Raw genomic sequence first — 23905 nt, 5'->3', positions numbered from 1 at the left:
TTGAGCTTATGGCCTGTACCTCCACATCCAGCCTGCTGGTACCCTTGGCTTCTAAAAGGCCTAGGCTCGCTGTTTGACGGAAGTGCTGGGAGAGGTAATTGGAATCACCCGGCACACAAGACTAGTGCCTCCAAGCTCAGTTCAGCGATTTCCTAGTAATTCCTGTGGTAGACTGGTGCTACATACTAAGTTCCATACGTGAGAGGGTAGCTGAACGCCTTGTCCAAAACCATCTTACTTCTGAGAGTTGAGCTCAGCCTCAGTCCCTCACAGTTCCACACTGCCGGCAGAGTGAGTTTCGCAGGTCTTCAGCAGAGACGTTTGCCAGAGGCTTCTGAGACGCAGGGTAACAATGCAGACCTGGAGGGTATCCCCAGGTGCAGTCGACTGGTAGTCTTGGAACCTCCTGACTCAGAATACTGCTACCTTCTCACTGCCATAGGAATGCAGCTAGTTGACAGCTGGCTTCAAGACATGCTTCCCTGTGAGAGCTGAGGACAGGGCAGAACCCTCCCGCATGCTGCCTGACTGTAGGAGTAGCTGCTAACATCCTTATGTTAGTGGCTGGGAGAGGTTCCGGGAAAAGCATGTGTGAGCACTGGGCCTGAACTCCCGTGTATCTGAGTTGAATACAGCGATTTCCAACGGCTTTCCTCAACCAGAGTGTAGCTAGGTTCCAAATCCCATGTACGAGCGGGTAGCAGACATCTGCCTCCCATGCATACACACTTCTGAGAGTTGAGCTTATGGCCTGTACCTCCACATCCAGCCTGCTGGTACCCTTGGCTTCTAAAAGGCCTAGGCTCGCTGTTTGACGGAAGTGCTGGGAGAGGTAATTGGAATCTCCCGGCACACAAGACGAGTGCCTCCAAGCTCAATTCACGATTTCCCAGTAATTCTTGTGGTAGACAGGTGCTACATACTAAGTTCCATATGTGAGAAGGTAGCTGAACGCCTTGTCCAAAAGCATCTTAGTTCTGAGAGTTGAGCACACCCTCAGTCCCTCACACTTCCACACTGCCTGCAGAGTGAGTTTCACACGTCTTCACCAGAGACGATTGCCAGAGGCTTCTGAGTACAAGTTAACAATGCAGACCTGGAGGGTATCTCCAGGTGCAGTAGAGTGGTAATCTTGGAACCTCCTGACTCAGAGTACTGCTACCTTCTCACTGCCATAGGAATGCAGCTAGTTGACAGCTGCCTTCAAGACATGCTTCCCTGTGAGAGCTGAGGACAGGGCAGAACCCTCCCGCATCCTGCCTGACTGTAGGAGTAGCTGCTAACATCCTAATGTTAGTGGCTGGGAGAGGTTGCGGGAAAAGCATGTGTGAGCACTGGGCCTGAACTCCCGTGTATCTGAGTTGAATACAGCGATTTCCAACGGCTTTCCTCAACCAGAGTGTAGCTAGGTTCCAAATCCCATGTACGAGCGGGAAGCAGATATCTGCCTCCCATGCATACACACTTCTGAGAGTTGAGCTTATGGCCTGTACCTCCACATCCAGCCTGCTGGTACCCTTGGCTTCTAAAAGGCCTAGGCTCGCTGTTTGACGGAAGTGCTGGGAGAGGTAATTGGAATCACCCGGCACACAAGACTAGTGCCTCCAAGCTCAGTTCAGCGATTTCCTAGTAATTCCTGTGGTAGACTGGTGCTACATACTAAGTTCCATACGTGAGAGGGTAGCTGAACGCCTTGTCCAAAACCATCTTACTTCTGAGAGTTGAGCTCAGCCTCAGTCCCTCACAGTTCCACACTGCCTGCAGAGTGAGTTTCGCAGGTCTTCAGCAGAGACGATTGCAGAGGCTTCTGAGTACAAGTTAACAATGCAGACCTGGAGGGTATCTCCAGGTGCAGTAGAGTGGTAATCTTGGAACCTCCTGACTCAGAGTACTGCTACCTTCTCACTGCCATAGGAATGCAGCTAGTTGACAGCTGGCTTCGAGACATGCTTCCCTGTGAGAGCTGAGGACAGGGCAGAACCCTCCCGCATCCTGCCTGACTGTAGGAGTACCTGCTAACATCCTAATGTTAGTGGCTGGGAGAGGTTGCGGGAAAAGCATGTGTGAGCACTGGGCCTGAACTCCCGTGTATCTGAGTTGAATACAGCGATTTCCAATGGCCTTCTTCAATCACAGTGTAGCTAGGTTCCAACTCCCATGGCCGAGTGGGTAGCAGACATCTGCCTCCCATGCATACACACTTCTGAGAGTTGAGCTTATGGCCTGTACCTCCACATCCAGCCTGCTGGTACCCTTGGCTTCTAAAAGGCCTAGGCTCGCTGTTTGACGGAAGTGCTGGGAGAGGTAATTGGAATCACCCGGCACACAAGACTAGTGCCTCCAAGCTCAGTTCAGCGATTTCCTAGTAATTCCTGTGGTAGACTGGTGCTACATACTAAGTTCCATACGTGAGAGGGTAGCTGAACGCCTTGTCCAAAACCATCTTACTTCTGAGAGTTGAGCTCAGCCTCAGTCCCTCACAGTTCCACACTGCCGGCAGAGTGAGTTTCGCAGGTCTTCAGCAGAGACGTTTGCCAGAGGCTTCTGAGACGCAGAGTAACAATGCAGACCTGGAGGGTATCCCCAGGTGCAGTCGACTGGTAATCTTGGAACCTCCTGACTCAGAATACTGCTACCTTCTCACTGCCATAGGAATGCAGCTAGTTGACAGCTGGCTTCAAGACATGCTTCCCTGAGAGAGCTGAGGACAGGGCAGAACCCTCCCGCATGCTGCCTGACTGTAGGAGTAGCTGCTAACATCCTTATGTTAGTGGCTGGGAGAGGTTGCGGGAAAAGCATGTGTGAGCACTGGGCCTGAACTCCCGTGTATCTAGTTGAATACAGCGATTTCCAACGGCTTTCCTCAACCAGAGTGTAGCTAGGTTCCAAATCCCATGTACGAGCGCGTAGCAGACATCTGCCTCCCATGCATACACACTTCTGAGAGTTGAGCTTATGGCCTGTACCTCCACATCCAGCCTGCTGGTACCCTTGGCTTCTAAAAGGCCTAGGCTCGCTGTTTGAAGGAAGTGCTGCGAGAGGTATTTGGAATCTCCCGGCACACATGACGAGTGCCTCCAAGCTCAATTCACGATTTCCCAGTAATTCTTGTGGTAGACAGGTGCTACATACTAAGTTCCATATGTGATATCGTAGCTGAACGCCTTGTCCAAAAGCATCTTACTTCTGAGAGTTGATCCCACCCTCAGTCCCTCAGAGTTCCACACTGCCTGCAGAGTGAGTTTCACACGTCTTCACCAGAGACGATTGCCAGAGGCTTTTAAGTACAAGTTAACAATGCAGACATGGAGGGTATCTCCAGGTGCAGTAGAGTGGTAATCTTGGAACCTCCTGACTCAGAGTACTGCTACCTTCTCACTGCCATAGGAATGCAGCTAGTTGACAGCTGGCTTCAAGACATGCTTCCCTGTGAGAGCTGAGGACAGGGCAGAAACCTCCCGAATCCTGCCTGACTATAGGAGTAGCTGCTAACTTCCTTATGTTAGTGGCTGGGAGAGGTTGCGGGAAAAGCATGTGTGAGCACTGGGCCTGAACTCCCGTGTATCTGAGTTGAATACAGCGATTTCCAATGGCCTTCTTCAATCACAGTGTAGCTAGGTTCCAACTCCCATGTCCGAGTGGGTAGCAGACATCTGCCTCCCATGCATACACACTTCTGAGAGTTGAGCTTATGGCCTGTACCTTCACAGCCAGCCTGCTGGTACCCTTGGCTTCTAAAAGGCCTAGGCTCGCTGTTTGACGGAAGTGCTGGGAGAGGTAATTGGAATCACCCGGCACACAAGACTAGTGCCTCCAAGCTCAGTTCAGCGATTTCCTAGTAATTCCTGTGGTAGACTGGTGCTACATACTAAGTTCCATACGTGAGAGGGTAGCTGAACGCCTTGTCCAAAACCATCTTACTTCTGAGAGTTGAGCTCAGCCTCAGTCCCTCACAGTTCCACACTGCCTGCAGAGTGAGTTTCGCAGGTCTTCAGCAGAGACGTTTGCCAGAGGCTTCTGAGACGTAGGGTAACAATGCAGACCTGGAGGGTATCCCCAGGTGCAGTACACTGGTAATCTTGGAACCTCCTGACTCAGAATACTGCTACCTTCTCACTGCCATAGGAATGCAGCTAGTTGACAGCTGGCTTCAAGACATGCTTCCCTGTGAGATCTGAGGACAGGGCAGAACCCTCCCGCATGCTGCCTGACTGTAGGAGTAGCTGCTAACATCCTTATGTTAGTGGCTGGGAGAGGTTGCGGGAAAAGCATGTGTGAGCACTGGGCCTGAACTCCCGTGTATCTGAGTTGAATACAGCGATTTCCAACGGCTTTCCTCAACCAGAGTGTAGCTAGGTTCCAAATCCCATGTACGAGCGGGTAGCAGACATCTGCCTCCCATGCATACACACTTCTGAGAGTTGAGCTTATGGCCTGTACCTCCACATCCAGCCTGCTGGTACCCTTGGCTTCTAAAAGGCCTAGGCTCGCTGTTTGACGGAAGTGCTGGGAGAGGTAATTGGAATCTCCCGGCACACAAGACGAGTGCCTCCAAGCTCAATTCACGATTTCCCAGTAATTCTTGTGGTAGACAGGTGCTACATACTAAGTTCCATATGTGAGATGGTAGCTGAACGCCTTGTCCAAAAGCATCTTACTTCTGAGAGTTGAGCCCACCCTCAGTCCCTCACAGTTCCACACAGCCTGCAGAGTGAGTTTCACACGTCTTCACCAGAGACGTTTGCCAGAAGCTTCTGAGTACAAGTTAACAATGCAGACCTGGAGGGTATCTCCAGGTGCAGTAGAGTGGTAATCTTGGAACCTCCTGACTCAGAGTACTGCTACCTTCTCACTGCCATAGGAATGCAGCTAGTTGACAGCTGGCTTCAAGACATGCTTCCCTGTGAGAGCTGAGGACAGGGCAGAACCCTCCCGCATGCTGCCTGACTGTAGGAGTAGCTGCTAACATCCTTATGTTAGTGGCTGGGAGAGGTGGCGGGAAAAGCATGTGTGAGCACTGGGCCTGAACTCCCGTGTATCTGAGTTGAATACAGCGATTTCCAACGGCTTTCCTCAACCAGAGTGTAGCTAGGTTCCAAATCCCATGTACGAGAGGGTAGCAGACATCTGCCTCCCATGCATACACACTTCTGAGAGTTGAGCTTATGGCCTGTACCTCCACAGCCAGCCTGCTGGTACCCTTGGCTTCTAAAACGCCTAGGCTCGCTGTTTGACGGAAGTGCTGGGAGAGGTAATTGGAATCTCCCGGCACACAAGACGAGTGCCTCCAAGCTCAATTCACGATTTCCCAGTAATTCTTGTGGTAGACAGGTGCTACATACTAAGTTCCATATGTGAGAAGGTAGCTGAACGCCTTGTCCAAAAGCATCTTACTTCTGAGAGTTGAGCACACCCTCAGTCCCTCACACTTCCACACTGCCTGCAGAGTGAGTTTCACACGTCTTCACCAGGACGATTGCCAGAGGCTTCTGAGTACAAGTTAACAATGCAGACCTGGAGGGTATCTCCAGGTGCAGTAGAGTGGTAATCTTGGAACCTCCTGACTCAGAGTACTGCTACCTTCTCACTGCCATAGGAATGCAGCTAGTTGACAGCTTGCTTCGAGACATGCTTCCCTGTGAGACCTGAGGACAGGGCAGAACCCTACCGCATCCTGCCTGACTGTAGGAGTAGCTGCTAACATCCTAATGTTAGTGGCTGGGAGAGGTTGCGGGAAAAGCATGTGTGAGCACTGGGCCTGAACTCCCGTGTATCTGAGTTGAATACAGCGATTTCCAATGGCCTTCTTCAATCACAGTGTAGCTAGGTTCCAACTCCCATGTCCGAGTGGGTAGCAGACATCTGCCTCCCATGCATACACACTTCTGAGAGTTGAGCTTATGGCCTGTACCTCCACATCCAGCCTGCTGGTACCGTTGGCTTCTAAAAGGCCTAGGCTCGCTGTTTGACCGAAGTGCTGGGAGAGGTAATTGGAATGACCCGGCACACAATACTAGGGCCTCCAAGCTCAGTTCAGCGATTTCCTAGTAATTCCTGTGGTAGACTGGTGCTACATACTAAGTTCCATACGTGAGAGGGTAGCTGAACGCCTTGTCCAAAACCATCTTACTTCTGAGAGTTGAGCTCAGCCTCAGTCCCTCACAGTTCCACACTGCCTGCAGAGTGAGTTTCGCAGGTCTTCAGCAGAGACGTTTGCCAGAGGCTTCTGAGACGCAGGGTAACAATGCAGACCTGGAGGGTATCCCCAGGTGCAGTCGACTGGTAATCTTGGAACCTCCTGACTCAGAATACTGCTACCTTCTCACTGCCATAGGAATGCAGCTAGTTGACAGCTGGCTTCAAGACATGCTTCCCTGTGAGAGCTGAGGACAGGGCAGAACCCTCCCGCATGCTGCCTGACTGTAGGAGTAGCTGCTAACATCCTTATATTAGTGGCTGGGAGAGGTTGCGGGAAAAGCATGTGTGAGCACTGGGTCTGAACTCCCGTGTACCTGAGTTGAATACAGCGATTTCCAACGGCTTTCCTCAACCAGAGTGTAGCTAGGTTCCAAATCCCATGTACGAGCGGGTAGCAGACATCTGCCTCCCATGCATACACACTTCTGAGAGGTGAGCTTATGGCCTGTACCTCCACAGCCAGCCTGCTGGTACCCTTGGCTTCTAAAAGGCCTAGGCTCGCTGTTTGGCGGAAGTGCTGGGAGAGGTAATTGGAATCACCCGGCACACAAGACTAGTGCCTCCAAGCTCAGTTCAGCTATTTCCTAGTAATTCCTGTGGTAGACTGGTGCTACATACTAAGTTCCATACGTGAGAGGGTAGCTGAACGCCTTGTCCAAAACCATCTTACTTCTGAGAGTTGAGCTCAGCCTCAGTCCCTCACAGTTCCACACTGCCTGCAGAGTGAGTTTCGCAGGTCTTCAGCAGAGACGTTTGCCAGAGGCTTCTGAGACGCAGGGTAACAATGCAGACCTGGAGGGTATCCCCAGGTGCAGTCGACTGGTAATCTTGGAACCTCCTGACTCAGAATACTGCTACCTTCTCACTGCCATAGGAATGCAGCTAGTTGACAGCTGGCTTCAAGACATGCTTCCCTGTGAGAGCTGAGGACAGGGCAGAACCCTCCCGCATGATGCCTGACTGTAGGAGTAGCTGCTAACATCCTTATGTTAGTGGCTGGGAGAGGTTGCGGGAAAAGCATGTGTGAGCACTGGGCCTGAACTCCCGTGTACCGGAGTTGAATACAGCGATTTCCAATAGCTTTCCTCAACCAGAGTGTAGCTAGCTTCCAAATCCCATGTACGAGCGGGTAGCAGACATCTGCCTCCCATGCATACACACTTCTGAGTGTTGAGCTTATGGCCTGTACCTCCACAGCCAGCCTGCTGGTACCATTGACTTCTAAAAGGCCTAGGCTCGCTGGTTGACGGAAGTGCTGGGAGAGGTAATTGGAATCTCCCGGCACACAAGACGAGTGCCTCCAAGCTCAATTCACGATTTCCCAGTAATTCTTGTGGTAGACAGCTGCTACATACTAAGTTCTATATGTGAGAAGGTAGCTGAACGCCTTGTCCAAAAGCATCTTACTTCTGAGAGTTGAGCACACCCTCAGTCCCTCACACTTCCACACTGCCTGCAGAGAGAGTTTCACACGTCTTCACCAGGACGATTGCCAGAGGCTTCTGAGTACAAGTTAACAATGCAGACCTGGAGGGTATCTCCAGGTGCAGTAGAGTGGTAATCTTGGAACCTCCTGACTCAGAGTACTGCTACCTTCTCACTGCCATAGGAATGCAGCTAGTTGACAGCTGGCTTCAAGACATGCTTCCCTGTGAGAGCTGAGGACAGGGCAGAACCCTCCCGCATCCTGCCTGACTGTAGGAGTAGCTGCTAACATCCTAATGTTAGTGGCTGGGAGAGGTTGCGGGAAAAGCATGTGTGAGCACTGGGCCTGAACTCCCGTGTATCTGAGTTGAATACAGCGATTTCCAATGGCCTTCTTCAATCACAGTGTAGCTAGGTTCCAACTCCCATGTCCGATTGGGTAGCAGACATCTGCCTCCCATGCATACACACTTCTGAGAGTTGAGCTTATGGCCTGTACCTCCACATCCAGCCTGCTGGTACCCTTGGCTTCTAAAAGCCCTAGGCTCGCTGTTTGACGGAAGTGCTGGGAGAGGTAATTGGAATCACCCGGCACAAAAGACTAGTGCCTCCAAGCTCAGTTCAGCGATTTCCTAGTAATTCCTGTGTAGACTCGTGCTACATACTAAGTTCCATACGTGAGAGGGTAGCTGAACGCCTTGTCCAAAACCATCTTACTTCTGAGAGTTGAGCTCAGCCTCAGTCCCTCACAGTTCCACACTGCCTGCAGAGTGAGTTTCGCAGGTCTTCAGCAGAGACGTTTGCCAGAGGCTTCTGAGACGCTGGGTAACAATGCAGACCTGGAGGGTATCCCCAGGTGCAGTCGACTGGTAATCTTGGAACCTCCTGACTCAGAATACTGCTACCTTCTCACTGCCATAGGAATGCAGCTAGTTGACAGCTGGCTTCAAGACATGCTTCCCTGTGAGAGCTGAGGACAGGGCAGAACGCTCCCGCATGCTGCCTGACTGTAGGAGTAGCTGCTAACATCCTTATGTTAGTGGCTGGGAGAGGTTGCGGGAAAAGCATGTGTGAGCACTGGGCCTGAACTCCCGTGTATCTGAGTTGAATACAGCGATTTCCAACGGCTTTCCTCAACCAGAGTGTAGCTAGGTTCCAAATCCCATGTACGAGCGGGTAGCAGACATCTGCCTCCCATGCATACACACTTCTGAGAGTTGAGCTTATGGCCTGTACCTCCACAGCCAGCCTGCTGGTACCCTTGGCTTCTAAAAGGCCTAGGCTCGCTGTTTGACGGAAGTGCTGGGAGAGGTAATTGGAATCTCCCGTCACACAAGACGAGTGCCTCCAAGCTCAATTCACGATTTCCCAGTAATTCTTGTGGTATACAGGTGCTACATACTAACTTCCATATGTGAGATGGTAGCTGAACGCCTTGTCCAAAAGCATCTTACTTCTGAGAGTTGAGCCCACCCTCAGTACCTCACAGTTCCACAGTGCCTGCAGAGTGAGTTTCACACGTCTTCACCAGAGACGATTGCCAGAGGCTTCTGAGTACAAGTTAACAATGCAGACCTGGAGGGTATCTCCAGGTGCAGTAGAGTGGTAATCTTGGAACCTCCTGACTCAGAGTACTGCTACCTTCTCACTGCCATAGGAATGCAGCTAGTTGACAGCTGGCTTCAAGACATGCTTCCCTGTGAGAGCTGAGGACAGGGCAGAACCCTCCCGCATGCTGCCTGACTGTAGGAGTAGCTGCTAACCTCCTTATGTTAGTGGCTGGGAGAGGTTGCGGGAAAAGCATGTGTGAGCACTGGGCCTGAACTCCCGTGTATCTGAGTTGAATACAGCGATTTCCAACGGATTTCCTCAACCAGAGTGTAGCTAGTTTCCAAATCCCATGTACGAGCGGTTAGCAGACATCTGCCTCCCATGCATACACACTTCTGAGAGTTGAGCTTATGGCCTGTACCTCCACAGCCAGCCTGCTGGTACCCTTGGCTTCTAAAAGGCCTAGGCTCGCTGTTTGACGGAAGTGCTGGGAGAGGTAATTGGAATCTCCCGGCACACAAGACGAGTGCCTCCAAGCTCAATTCACGATTTCCCAGTAATTCTTGTGGTATACAGGTGCTACATACTAACTTCCATATGTGAGATGGTAGCTGAACGCCTTGTCCAAAAGCATCTTACTTCTGAGAGTTGAGCCCACCCTCAGTACCTCACAGTTCCACAGTGCCTGCAGAGTGAGTTTCACACGTCTTCACCAGAGACGATTGCCAGAGACTTCTGAGTACAAGTTAACAATGCAGACCTGGAAGGTATCTCCAGGTGCAGTAGAGTGGTAATCTTGGAACCTCCTGACTCAGAGTACTACTACCTTCTCACTGCCATAGGAATGCAGCTAGTTGACAGCTGGCTTCAAGACATGCTTCCCTGTGAGAGCTGAGGACAGGGCAGAACCATCCCGCATCCTGCCTGACTGTAGGAGTAGCTGCTAACATCCTTACGTTAGTGGCTGGGAGAGGTTGCGGGAAAAGCATGTGTGAGCACTGGGCCTGAACTCCCGTGTATCTGAGTTGAATACAGCGATTTCCAATGGCCTTCTTCAATTACAGTGTAGCTAGGTTCCAAATCCCATATCCGAGTGGGTAGCAGACATCTGCCTCCCATGCATATACACTTCTGAGAGTTGAGCTTATGGCCTGTACCTCCACAGCCAGCCTGCTGGTACCCTTGGCTTCTAAAAGGCCTAGGCTCGCTGTTTGACGGAAGTGCTGGGAGAGGTAATTGGAATCACCCGGCACACAAGACTAGTGCCTCCAAGCTCAGTTCAGCGATTTCCTAGTAATTCCTGTGGTAGACAGGTGCTACATACTAAGTTCCATACGTGAGAGGGTAGCTGAACGCCTTGTCCAAAACCATCTTACTTCTGAGAGTTGAGCTCAGCCTCAGTCTCTCACAGTTCCACACTGCCTGCAGAGTGTGTTTCACAGGTCTTCAGCAGAGACGTTTTCCAGAGGCTACTGAGACGCAGGGTAACAATGCAGACCTGGAGGGTATCCCCAGGTGCAGTCGACTGGTAATCTTGGAACCTCCTGACTCAGAATACTGCTACCTTCTCACTGCCATAGGAATGCAGCTAGTTGACAGCTAGCTGGCTTCAAGACATGCTTCCCTGAGAGAGCTGAGGACAGGGCAGAACCATCCCGCATGCTGCCTGACTGTAGAAGTAGCTGCTAACATCCTACTCTTAGTCCTGGGAGAGGTTGCGGGAAGAGCATGTGTGAGCACTGGGCCTGAACTCCCGTGTATCTGAGTTTAATACAGCGATTTCCAACGGCTTTCCTCAACCAGAGTGTAGCTAGGTTCCAAATCCCATGTATGAGCGGGTAGCAGACATCTGCCTCCAATGCATACACACTTCTGAGAGTTGAGCTTATGGCCTGTACCTCCACATCCAGCCTGCTGGTACCCTTGGCTTCTAAAAGGCCAAGGCTCGCTGTTTGACGGAAGTGCTGGGAGAGGTAATTGGAATCTCCCGTCACACAAGACGAGTGCCTCCAAGCTCAATTCACGATTTCCCAGTAATTCTTATGGTAGACAGGTTCTACATACTAAGTTCCATACGTGAGATGGTACCTGAACGCCTTGTCCAAAAACATATTACTTCTGAGAGTTGAGCCCACCCACAGTCCCTCACAGTTCCACACTGCCTGTAGAGTGAGTTCACACGTCTTCACCAGAGACGATTGCCTGAGGCTTCTGAGTACAAGTTAACAATGCAGACCTGGAGGGTATCTCCAGGTGCAGTAGAGTGGTAAACTTGGAACCTCCTGACTCAGAATACTGCTACCTTCTCACTGCCAGAGGAATGCAGCTAGTTGACAGCTGGCTTCAAGACATGCTTCCCTGTGAGAGCTGAGGACAGGGCAGAACCCTCCCGCATGCTGCCTGACTGTAGGAGTAGCTGCTAACCTCCTTATGTTAGTGGCTGGAGAGGTTGCGGGAAAAGCATGTGTGAGCACTGGGCCTGAACTCCCGTGTATCTGAGTTGAATACAGCGATTTCCAACGGATTTCCTCAACCAGAGTGTAGCTAGGTTCCAAATCCCATGTACGAGCGGGTAGCAGACATCTGCCTCCCATGCATACACACTTCTGAGAGTTGAGCTTATGGCCTGTACCTCCACAGCCAGCCTGCTGGTACCCTTGGCTTCTAAAAGGCCTAGGCTCGCTGTTTGACGGAAGTGCTGGGAGAGGTAATTGGAATCTCCCGGCACACAAGACGAGTGCCTCCAAGCTCAATTCACGATTTCCCAGTAATTCTTGTGGTATACAGGTGCTACATACTAACTTCCATATGTGAGATGGTAGCTGAACGCCTTGTCCAAAAGCATCTTACTTCTGAGAGTTGAGCCCACCCTCAGTACCTCACAGTTCCACAGTGCCTGCAGAGTGAGTTTCACACGTCTTCACCAGAGACGATTGCCAGAGACTTCTGAGTACAAGTTAACAATGCAGACCTGGAAGGTATCTCCAGGTGCAGTAGAGTGGTAATCTTGGAACCTCCTGACTCAGAGTACTACTACCTTCTCACTGCCATAGGAATGCAGCTAGTTGACAGCTGGCTTCAAGACATGCTTCCCTGTGAGAGCTGAGGACAGGGCAGAACCATCCCGCATCCTGCCTGACTGTAGGAGTAGCTGCTAACATCCTTATGTTAGTGGCTGGGAGAGGTTGCGGGAAAAGCATGTGTGAGCACTGGGCCTGAACTCCCGTGTATCTGAGTTGAATACAGCGATTTCCAATGGCCTTCTTCAATTACAGTGTAGCTAGGTTCCAAATCCCATATCCGAGTGGGTAGCAGACATCTGCCTCCCATGCATATACACTTCTGAGAGTTGAGCTTATGGCCTGTACCTCCACATCCAGCCTGCTGGTACCCTTGGCTTCTAAAAGGCCTAGGCTCGCTGTTTGACTGACGCGCTGGGAGAGGTAATTGGAATCACCCGGCACACAAGACTAGTGCCTCCAAGCTCAGTTCAGCGATTTCCTAGTAATTCCTGTGGTAGACAGGTGCTACATACTAAGTTCCATACGTGAGAGGGTAGCTGAACGCCTTGTCCAAAACCATCTTACTTCTGAGAGTTGAGCTCAGCCTCAGTCTCTCACAGTTCCACACTGCCTGCAGAGTGTGTTTCACAGGTCTTCAGCAGAGACGTTTCCAGAGGCTTCTGAGACGCAGGGTAACAATGCAGACCTGGAGGGTATCCCCAGGTGCAGTCGACTGGTAATCTTGGAACCTCCTGACTCAGAATACTGATACCTTCTCACTGACATAGGAATGCAGCTAGTTGACAGCTAGCTGGCTTCAAGACATGCTTCCCTGAGAGAGCTGAGGACAGGGCAGAACCATCCCGCATGCTGCCTGACTGTAGAAGTAGCTGCTAACATCCTACTCTTAGTCCTGGGAGAGGTTGCGGGAAGAGCATGTGTGAGCACTGGGCCTGAACTCCCGTGTATCTGAGTTTAATACAGCGATTTCCAACGGCTTTCCTCAACCAGAGTGTAGCTAGGTTCCAAATCCCATGTATGAGCGGGTAGCAGACATCTGCCTCCAATGCATACACACTTCTGAGAGTTGAGCTTATGGCCTGTACCTCCACATCCAGCCTGCTGGTACCCTTGGCTTCTAAAAGGCCTAGGCTCGCTGTTTGACGGAAGTGCTGGGAGAGGTAATTGGAATCTCCCGGCACACAAGACGAGTGCCTCCAAGCTCAATTCACGATTTCCCAGTAATTCTTATGGTAGACAGGTTCTACATACTAAGTTCCATACGTGAGATGGTACCTGAACGCCTTGTCCAAAAACATATTACTTCTGAGAGTTGAGCCCACCCACAGTCCCTCACAGTTCCACACTGCCTGTAGAGTGAGTTCACACGTCTTCACCAGAGACGATTGCCTGAGGCTTCTGAGTACAAGTTAACAATGCAGACCTGGAGGGTATCTCCAGGTGCAGTAGAGTGGTAATCTTGGAACCTCCTGACTCAGAATACTGCTACCTTCTCACTGCCAGAGGAATGCAGCTAGTTGACAGCTGGCTTCAAGACATGCTTCCCTGTGAGAGCTGAGGACAGGGCAGAACCCTCCCGCATCCTGCCTGACTGTAGGAGTAGCTGCTAACCTCCTTATGTTAGTGGCTGGGAGAGGTTGTGGGAAAAGCCTGTGTGAGCACTGGGCCTGAACTCCCGTGTATCTGAGTTGAATACAGCGATTTCCAATGGCCTTCTTCAATCACAGTGTAGCTAGGTTCCACCTCCCATGTCCGAGTGGGTAGCAGACATCTGCCTCCCATGCATACACACTTCTGAGAGTTGAGCTTATGGCCTGTACCTCCACAGCCAGCCTGCTGGTACCCTTGGCTTCTAAAAGGACTAGGCTCGCTGTTTGACGGAAGTGCTGGGAGAGGTAATTGGAATCACCCGGCACACAAGACTAGTGCCTCCAAGCTCAGTTCAGCGATTTCCTAGTAATTCCTTTGGTAGACTGGTGCTACATACTAAGTTCCATACGTGAGAGGGTAGCTGAACGCCTTTTCCAAAACCATCTTACTTCTGAGAGTTGAGCTCAGCCTCAGTCCCTCACAGTTCCACACTGCCTGCAGAGTGAGTTTCGCAGGTCTTCAGCAGAGACGTTTGCCAGAGGCTTCTGAGACGCAGGGTAACAATGCAGACCTGGAGGGTATCCCCAGGTGCAGTAGACTGGTAATCTTGGAACCTCCTGACTCAGAATACTGCTACCTTCTCACTGCCATAGGAATGCAGCTAGTTGACAGCTGGCTTCAAGACATGCTTCCATGTGAGAGCTGAGGACAGGGCAGAACCCTCCCGCATGCTGCCTGACTGTAGGAGTAGCTGCTAACCTCCTTATGTTAGTGGCTGGGAGAGGTTGCGGGAAAAGCATGTGTGAGCACTGGGCCTGAACTCCCGTGTATCTGAGTTGAATACAGCGATTTCCAACGGCTTTCCTCAACCAGAGTGTAGCTAGGTTCCAAATCCCATGTACGAGCGGGTAGCAGACATCTGCCTCCCATGCATACCCACTTCTGAGAGTTGAGCTTATGGCCTGTACCTCCACAGCCAGCCTGCTGGTACCCTTGGCTTCTAAAAGGCCTAGGCTCGCTGTTTGACGAAAGTGCGGCGAGAGGTAATTGGAATCTCCCGGCACACAAGACGAGTGCCTCCAAGCTCAATTCACGATTTCCCAGTAATTCTTGTGGTAGACAGGTGCTACATACTAAGCTCCATATGTGAGAAGGTAGCTGAACGCCTTGTCCAAAAGCATCTTACTTCTGAGAGTTGAGCACACCCTCAGTCCCTCACACTTCCACACTGTCTGCAGAGTGAGTTTCACACGTCTTCACCAGAGACGATTGCCAGAGGCTTCTGAGTACAAGTTAACAATGCAGACCTGGAGGTATCTCCAGGTGCAGTAGAGTGGTAATCTTGGAACCTCCTGACTCAGAGTACTGCTGCCTTCTCACTGCCATAGGAATGCAGCTAGTTGACAGCTGGCTTCAAGACATGCTTCCCTGTGAGAGCTGAGGACAGGGCAGAACCCTCCCGCATCCTGCCTGACTATAGGAGTAGCTGCTAACATCCTTATGTTAGTGGCTGGGAGAGGTTGCGGGAAAAGCATGTGTGAGCACTGGGCCTGAACTCCCGTGTATCTGAGTTGAATACAGCGATTTCCAATGGCCTTCTTCAATCACAGTGTAGCTAGGTTCCAACTCCCATGTCCGAGTGGGTAGCAGACATCTGCCTCCCATGCATACACACTTCTGAGAGTTGAGCTTATGGCCTGTACCTCCACATCCAGCCTGCTGGTACCCTTGGCTTCTAAAAGGCCTAGGCTCGCTGTTTGACGGAAGTGCTGGGAGAGGTAATTGGAATCACCCGGCACACAAGACTAGTGCCTCCAAGCTCAGTTCAGCGATTTCCTAGTAATTCCTGTGGTAGACTGGTGCTACATACTATGTTCCATACGTGAGAGCGTAGCTGAACGCCTTGTCCAAAACCATCTTACTTCTGAGAGTTGAGCTCAGCCTCAGTCCCTCACAGTTCCACACTGCCTGCAGAGTGAGTTTCGCAGGTCTTCAGCAGAGACGTTTGCCAGAGGCTTCTGAGACACAGGGTAACAATGCAGACCTGGAGGGTATCCCCAGGTGCAGTCGACTGGTAATCTTGGAACCTCCTGACTCAGAATACTGCTACCTTCTCACTGCCATAAGAATGCAGCTAGTTGACAACAAGCTGGCTTCAAGACATGCTTCCCTGAGAGAGCTGAGGACAGGGCAGAACCCTCCCGCATGCTGCCTGACTGTAGGAGTAGCTGCTAACATCCTAATGTTAGTGGCTGGGAGAGGTTGCGGGAAAAGCATGTGTAAGCACTGGGCCTGAAATCCCGTGTATCTGAGTTGAATACAGCGATTTCCAACGGCTTTCCTCAACCAGAGTGTAGCTAGGTTCCAAATCCCATGTACGAGCGGGTAGCAGACATCTGCCTCCCATGCATACACACTTCTGAGAGTTGAGCTTATGGCCTGTACCTCCACAGCCAGCCTGCTGGTACCCTTGGCTTCTAAAAGGCCTAGGCTCGCTGTTTGACGGAAGTGCTGGGAGAGGTAATTGGAATCTCCCGTCACACAAGACGAGTGCCTCCAAGCTCAATTCACGATTTCCCAGTAATTCTTGTGGTATACAGGTGCTACATACTAACTTCCATATGTGAGATGGTAGCTGAACGTCTTGTCCAAAAGCATCTTACTTCTGAGAGTTGAGCCCACCCTCAGTACCTCACAGTTCCACAGTGCCTGCAGTGTGAGTTTCACACGTCTTCACCAGAGACGTTTGCCAGAGGCTTCTGAGTACAAGTTAACAATGCAGACCTGGAGGGTATCTCCAGGTGCAGTAGAGTGGTAATCTTGGAACCTCCTGACTCAGAGTACTGCTACCTTCTCACTGCCATAGGAATGCAGCTAGTCGACAGCTGGCTTCAAGACATGCTTCCCTGTGAGAGCTGAGGACAGGGCAGAACCCTCCCGCATGCTGCCTGACTGTAGGAGTAGCTGCTAACATCCTTATGTTAGTGGCTGGGAGATGTTGCGGGAAAAGCATGTGTGAGCACTGGGCCTGAACTCCCGTGTATCTGAGTTGAATACAGCGATTTCCAACGGCTTTCCTCAACCAGAGTGTAGCTAGTTTCCAAATCCCATGTACGAGCGGGTAGCAGACATCTGCCTCCCATGCATACACACTTCTGAGAGTTGAGCTTATGGCCTGTACCTCCACATCCAGCCTGCTGGTACCCTTGGCTTCTAAAACGCCTAGGCTCGCTGTTTGACGGAAGTGCTGGGAGAGGTAATTGGAATCTCCAGGCACACAAGACGAGTGCCTCCAAGCTCAATTCACGATTTCCCAGTAATTCTTGTGGTAGACTGGTGCTACATACTAAGTTCCATACGTGAGAGGGTAGCTGAACGCCTTGTCCAAAACCATCTTACTTCTGAGAGTTGAGCTCAGCCTCAGTCCCTCACAGTTCCACACTGCCTGCAGAGTGAGTTTCGCAGGTCTTCAGCAGAGACGTTTGCCAGAGGCTTCAGAGATGCAGGGTAACAATGCAGACCTGGAGGGTATCCCCAGGTGCAGTCGACTGGTAATCTTGGAACCTCCTGACTCAGAATACTGCTACCTTCTCACTGCCATAGGAATGCAGCTAGTTGACAGCTGGCTTCAAGACATGCTTCCCTGTGAGAGCTGAGGACAGGGCAGAACCCTCCCGCATGCTGCCTGACTGTAGGAGTAGCTGCTAACATCCTTATGTTAGTGGCTGGGAGAGGTTGCGGGAAAAGCATGTGTGAGCACTGGGCCTGAACTCCCGTGTATCTGAGTTGAATACAGCGATTTCCAACGGTTTTCCTCAACCAGAGTGTAGCTAGGTACCAAATCCCATGTACGAGCGGGTAGCAGATATCTGCCTCCATGCATACACACTTCTGAGAGTTGAGCTTATGGCCTGTACCTCCACAGCCAGGCTGCTGGTACCCTTGGCTTCTAAAAGGCCTAGGCTCGCTGTTTGACGGAAGTGCTGGGAGAGGTAATTGGAATCACCCGGCACACAAGACTAGTGCCTCCAAGCTCAGTTCAGCGATTTCCTAGTAATTCCTGTGGTAGACTGGTGCTACATACTAAGTTCCATACGTGAGAGGGTAGCTGAACGCCTTGTCCAAAACCATCTTACTTCTGAGAGTTGAGCTCAGCCTCAGTCCCTCACAGTTCCACACTGCCTGCAGAGTGAGTTTCGCAGGTCTTCAGCAGAGACGTTTGCCAGAGGCTTCTGAGACGCTGGGTAACAATGCAGACCTGGAGGGTATCCCCAGGTGCAGTCGACGGGTAATCTTGGAACCTCCTGACTCAGAATACTGCTACCTTCTCACTGCCATAGGAATGCAGCTAGTTGACAGCTGGCTTCAAGACATGCTTCCCTGTGAGAGCTGAGGACAGGGCAGAACCCTCCCGCATGCTGCCTGACTGTAGGAGTAGCTGCTAACATCCTTATGTTAGTGGCTGGGAGAGGTTGCGGGAAAAGCATGTGTGAGCACTGGGCCTGAACTCCCGTGTATCTGAGTTGAATACAGCGATTTCCAACGGATTTCCTCAACCAGAGTGTAGCTAGTTTCCAAATCCCATGTACGAGCGGGTAGCAGACATCTGCCTCCCATGCATACACACTTCTGAGAGTTGAGCTTATGGCCTGTACCTCCACAGCCAGCCTGCTGGTACCCTTGGCTTCTAAAAGGCCTAGGCTCGCTGTTTGACGGAAGTGTTGGGAGAGGTAATTGGAATCTCCCGGCACACAAGACGAGTGCCTCCAAGCTCAATTCACGATTTCCCAGTAATTCTTGTGGTATACAGGTGCTACATACTAACTTCCATATGTGAGATGGTAGCTGAACGCCTTGTCCAAAAGCATCTTACTTCTGAGAGTTGAGCCCACCTTCAGTACCTCACAGTTCCACAGTGCCTGCAGAGTGAGTTTCACACGTCTTCACCAGAGACGATTGCCAGAGGCTTCTGAGTACAAGTTAACAATGCAGACCTGGAGGGTATCTCCAGGTGCAGTAGAGTGGTAATCTTGGAACCTCCTGACTCAGAGTACTACTACTTCTCACTGCCATAGGAATGCAGCTAGTTGACAGCTGGCTTCAAGACATGCTTCCCTGTGAGAGCTGAGGACAGGGCAGAACCATCCCGCATCCTGCCTGACTGTAGGAGTAGCTGCTAACATCCTTACGTTAGTGGCTGGGAGAGGTTGCGGGAAAAGCATGTGTGAGCACTGGGCCTGAACTCCCGTGTATCTGAGTTGAATACAGCGATTTCCAATGGCCTTCTTCAATTACAGTGTAGCTAGGTTCCAAATCCCATATCCGAGTGGGTAGCAGACATCTGCCTCCCATGCATATACACATCTGAGAGTTGAGCTTATGGCCTGTACCTCCACATCCAGCCTGCTGGTACCCTTGGCTTCTAAAAGGCCTAGGCTCGCTGTTTGACTGATGCGCTGGGAGAGGTAATTGGAATCACCCGGCACACAAGACTAGTGCCTCCAAGCTCAGTTCAGCGATTTCCTAGTAATTCCTGTGGTAGACAGGTGCTACATACTAAGTTCCATACGTGAGAGGGTAGCTGAACGCCTTGTCCAAAACCATCTTACTTCTGAGAGTTGAGCTCAGCCTCAGTCTCTCACAGTTCCACACTGCCTGCAGAGTGTGTTTCACAGGTCTTCAGCAGAGACGTTTTCCAGAGGCTTCTGAGACGCAGGGTAACAATGCAGACCTGGAGGGTATCCCCAGGTGCAGTCGACTGGTAATCTTGGAACCTCCTGACTCAGAATACTGATACCTTCTCACTGACATAGGAATGCAGCTAGTTGACAGCTAGCTGGCTTCAAGACATGCTTCCCTGAGAGAGCTGAGGACAGGGCAGAACCATCCCGCATGCTGCCTGACTGTAGAAGTAACTGCTAACATCCTACTGTTAGTCCTGGGAGAGGTTGCGGGAAGAGCATGTGTGAGCACTGGGCCTGAACTCCCGTGTATCTGAGTTTAATACAGCGATTTCCAACGGCTTTCCTCAACCAGAGTGTAGCTAGGTTCCAAATCCCATGTATGAGCGGGTAGCAGACATCTGCCTCCAATGCATACACACTTCTGAGAGTTGAGCTTATGGCCTGTACCTCCACATCCAGCCTGCTGGTACCCTTGGCTTCTAAAAGGCCTAGGCTCGCTGTTTGACGGAAGTGCTGGGAGAGGTAATTGGAATCTCCCGGCACACAAGACGAGTGCCTCCAAGCTCAATTCACGATTTCCCAGTAATTCTTATGGTAGACAGGTTCTACATACTAAGTTCCATATGTGAGATGGTACCTGAACGCCTTGTCCAAAAACATATTACTTCTGAGAGTTGAGCCCACCCACAGTCCCTCACAGTTCCACACTGCCTGTAGAGTGAGTTCACACGTCTTCACCAGAGACGATTGCCTGAGGCTTCTGAGTACCAGTTAACAATGGAGACCTGGAGGGTATCTCCAGGTGCAGTAGAGTGGTAATCTTGGAACCTCCTGACTCAGAATACTGCTACCTTCTCACTGCCAGAGGAATGCAGCTAGTTGACAGCTGGCTTCAAGACATGCTTCCCTGTGAGAGCTGAGGACAGGGCAGAACCCTCCCGCATCCTGCCTGACTGTAGGAGTAGCTGCTAACCTCCTTATGTTAGTGGCTGGGAGAGGTTGTGGGAAAAGCCTGTGTGAGCACTGGGCCTGAACTCCCGTGTATCTGAGTTGAATACAGCGATTTCCAATGGCCTTCTTCAATCACAGTGTAGCTAGGTTCCACCTCCCATGTCCGAGTGGGTAGCAGACATCTGCCTCCCATGCATACACACTTCTGAGAGTTGAGCTTATGGCCTGTACCTCCACAGCCAGCCTGCTGGTACCCTTGGCTTCTAAAAGGCCTAGGCTCGCTGTTTGACGGAAGTGCTGGGAGAGGTAATTGGAATCACCCGGCACACAAGACTAGTGCCTCCAAGCTCAGTTCAGCGATTTCCTAGTAATTCCTTTGGTAGACTGGTGCTACATACTAAGTTCCATACGTGAGAGGGTAGCTGAACGCCTTTTCCAAAACCATCTTACTTCTGAGAGTTGAGCTCAGCCTCAGTCCCTCACAGTTCCACACTGCCTGCAGAGTGAGTTTCGCAGGTCTTCAGCAGAGACGTTTGCCAGAGGCTTCTGAGACGCAGGGTAACAATGCAGACCTGGAGGGTATCCCCAGGTGCAGTAGACTGGTAATCTTGGAACCTCCTGACTCAGAATACTGCTACCTTCTCACTGCCATAGGAATGCAGCTAGTTGACAGCTGGCTTCAAGACATGCTTCCATGTGAGAGCTGAGGACAGGGCAGAACCCTCCCGCATGCTGCCTGACTGTAGGAGTAGCTGCTAACCTCCTTATGTTAGTGGCTGGGAGAGGTTGCGGGAAAAGCATGTGTGAGCACTGGGCCTGAACTCCCGTGTATCTGAGTTGAATACAGCGATTTCCAACGGCTTTCCTCAACCAGAGTGTAGCTAGGTTCCAAATCCCATGTACGAGCGGGTAGCAGACATCTGCCTCCCATGCATACCCACTTCTGAGAGTTGAGCTTATGGCCTGTACCTCCACAGCCAGCCTGCTGGTACCCTTGGCTTCTAAAAGGCCTAGGCTCGCTGTTTGACGAAAGTGCGGCGAGAGGTAATTGGAATCTCCCGGCACACAAGACGAGTGCCTCCAAGCTCAATTCACGATTTCCCAGTAATTCTTGTGGTAGACAGGTGCTACATACTAAGCTCCATATGTGAGAAGGTAGCTGAACGCCTTGTCCAAAAGCATCTTACTTCTGAGAGTTGAGCACACCCTCAGTCCCTCACACTTCCACACTGTCTGCAGAGTGAGTTTCACACGTCTTCACCAGAGACGATTGCCAGAGGCTTCTGAGTACAAGTTAACAATGCAGACCTGGAGGTATCTCCAGGTGCAGTAGAGTGGTAATCTTGGAACCTCCTGACTCAGAGTACTGCTGCCTTCTCACTGCCATAGGAATGCAGCTAGTTGACAGCTGGCTTCAAGACATGCTTCCCTGTGAGAGCTGAGGACAGGGCAGAACCCTCCCGCATCCTGCCTGACTATAGGAGTAGCTGCTAACATCCTTATGTTAGTGGCTGGGAGAGGTTGCGGGAAAAGCATGTGTGAGCACTGGGCCTGAACTCCCGTGTATCTGAGTTGAATACAGCGATTTCCAATGGCCTTCTTCAATCACAGTGTAGCTAGGTTCCAACTCCCATGTCCGAGTGGGTAGCAGACATCTGCCTCCCATGCATACACACTTCTGAGAGTTGAGCTTATGGCCTGTACCTCCACATCCAGCCTGCTGGTACCCTTGGCTTCTAAAAGGCCTAGGCTCGCTGTTTGACGGAAGTGCTGGGAGAGGTAATTGGAATCACCCGGCACACAAGACTAGTGCCTCCAAGCTCAGTTCAGCGATTTCCTAGTAATTCCTGTGGTAGACTGGTGCTACATACTAAGTTCCATACGTGAGAGGGTAGCTGAACGCCTTGTCCAAAACCATCTTACTTCTGAGAGTTGAGCTCAGCCTCAGTCCCTCACAGTTCCACACTGCCTGCAGAGTGAGTTTCGCAGGTCTTCAGCAGAGACGTTTGCCAGAGGCTTCTGAGACGCAGGGTAACAATGCAGACCTGGAGGTTATCCCCAGGTGCAGTCGACTGGTAATCTTGGAACCTCCTGACTCAGAATACTGCTACCTTCTCACTGCCATAGGAATGCAGCTAGTTGACAACAAGCTGGCTTCAAGACATGCTTCCCTGAGAGAGCTGAGGACAGGGCAGAACCCTCCCGCATGCTGCCTGACTGTAGGAGTAGCTGCTAACATCCTAATGTTAGTGGCTGGGAGAGGTTGCGGGAAAAGCATGTGTAAGCACTGGGCCTGAACTCCCGTGTATCTGAGTTGAATACAGCGATTTCCAACGGCTTTCCTCAACCAGAGTGTAGCTAGGTTCCAAATCCCATGTACGAGCGGGTAGCAGACATCTGCCTCCCATGCATACACACTTCTGAGAGTTGAGCTTATGGCCTGTACCTCCACAGCCAGCCTGTTGGTACCCTTGGCTTCTAAAAGGCCTAGGCTCGCTGTTTGACGGAAATGCTGGGAGAGGTAATTGGAATCTCTCGGCACACAAGACGAGTGCCTCCAAGCTCAATTCACGATTTCCCAGTAATTCTTGTGGTAGACAGGTGCAACATACTAAGTTCCATATGTGAGATTGTAGCTGAACGCCTTGTCCAAAAGCATCTTACTTCTGAGAGTTGAGCCCACCCTCAGTCCCTCACAGTTCCACACTGCCTGCAGAATGAGTTTCACACGTCTTCACCAGAGACGATTGCCAGAGGCTTCTGAGTACAAGTTAACAATGCAGACCTGGAGGGTATCTCCAGGTGCAGTAGAGTGGTAATCTTGGAACCTCCTGACTCAGAGTACTGCTACCTTCTCACTGCCATAGGAATGCAGCTAGTTGACAGCTGGCTTCAAGACATGCTTCCCTGTGAGAGCTGAGGACAGGGCAGAACCCTCCCGCATCCTGCATGACTGTAGGAGTAGCTGCTAACATCCTTATGTTAGTGGCTGGGAGAGGTTGCGGGAAAAGCATGTGTGAGCACTGGGCCTGAACTCCCGTGTATCTGAGTTGAATACAGCGATTTCCAATGGCCTTCTTCAATCACAGTGTAGCTAGGTTCCAACTCCCATGTCCGAGTGGGTAGCAGACATCTGCCTCCCATGCATACACACTCCTGAGAGTTGAGCTTATGGCCTGTACCTCCACATCCAGCCTGATCGTACCCTTGGCTTCTAAAAGGCCTAGGCTCGCTGTTTGACGGAAGTGCTGGGAGAGGTAATTGGAATCACCCGGCACACAAGACTAGTGCCTCCAAGCTCAGTTCAGCAATTTCCTAGTAATTCCTGTGGTAGACTGGTGCTACATACTAAGTTCCATACCTGAGAGGGTAGCTGAACGCCTTGTCCAAAACCATCTTACTTCTGAGAGTTGAGCTCGGCCTCAGTCCCTCACAGTTCCACACTGCCTGCAGAGTGAGTTTCGCAGGTCTTCAATAGAGACG

Source organism: Canis aureus, chromosome 15, assembly GCF_053574225.1.
Source record: "Canis aureus isolate CA01 chromosome 15, VMU_Caureus_v.1.0, whole genome shotgun sequence".
Taxonomy (NCBI): Eukaryota; Metazoa; Chordata; class Mammalia; order Carnivora; family Canidae; genus Canis; species Canis aureus.
The sequence above is the reverse complement of the archived record's forward strand: the minus strand, read 5'-3'. Positions refer to the sequence as shown.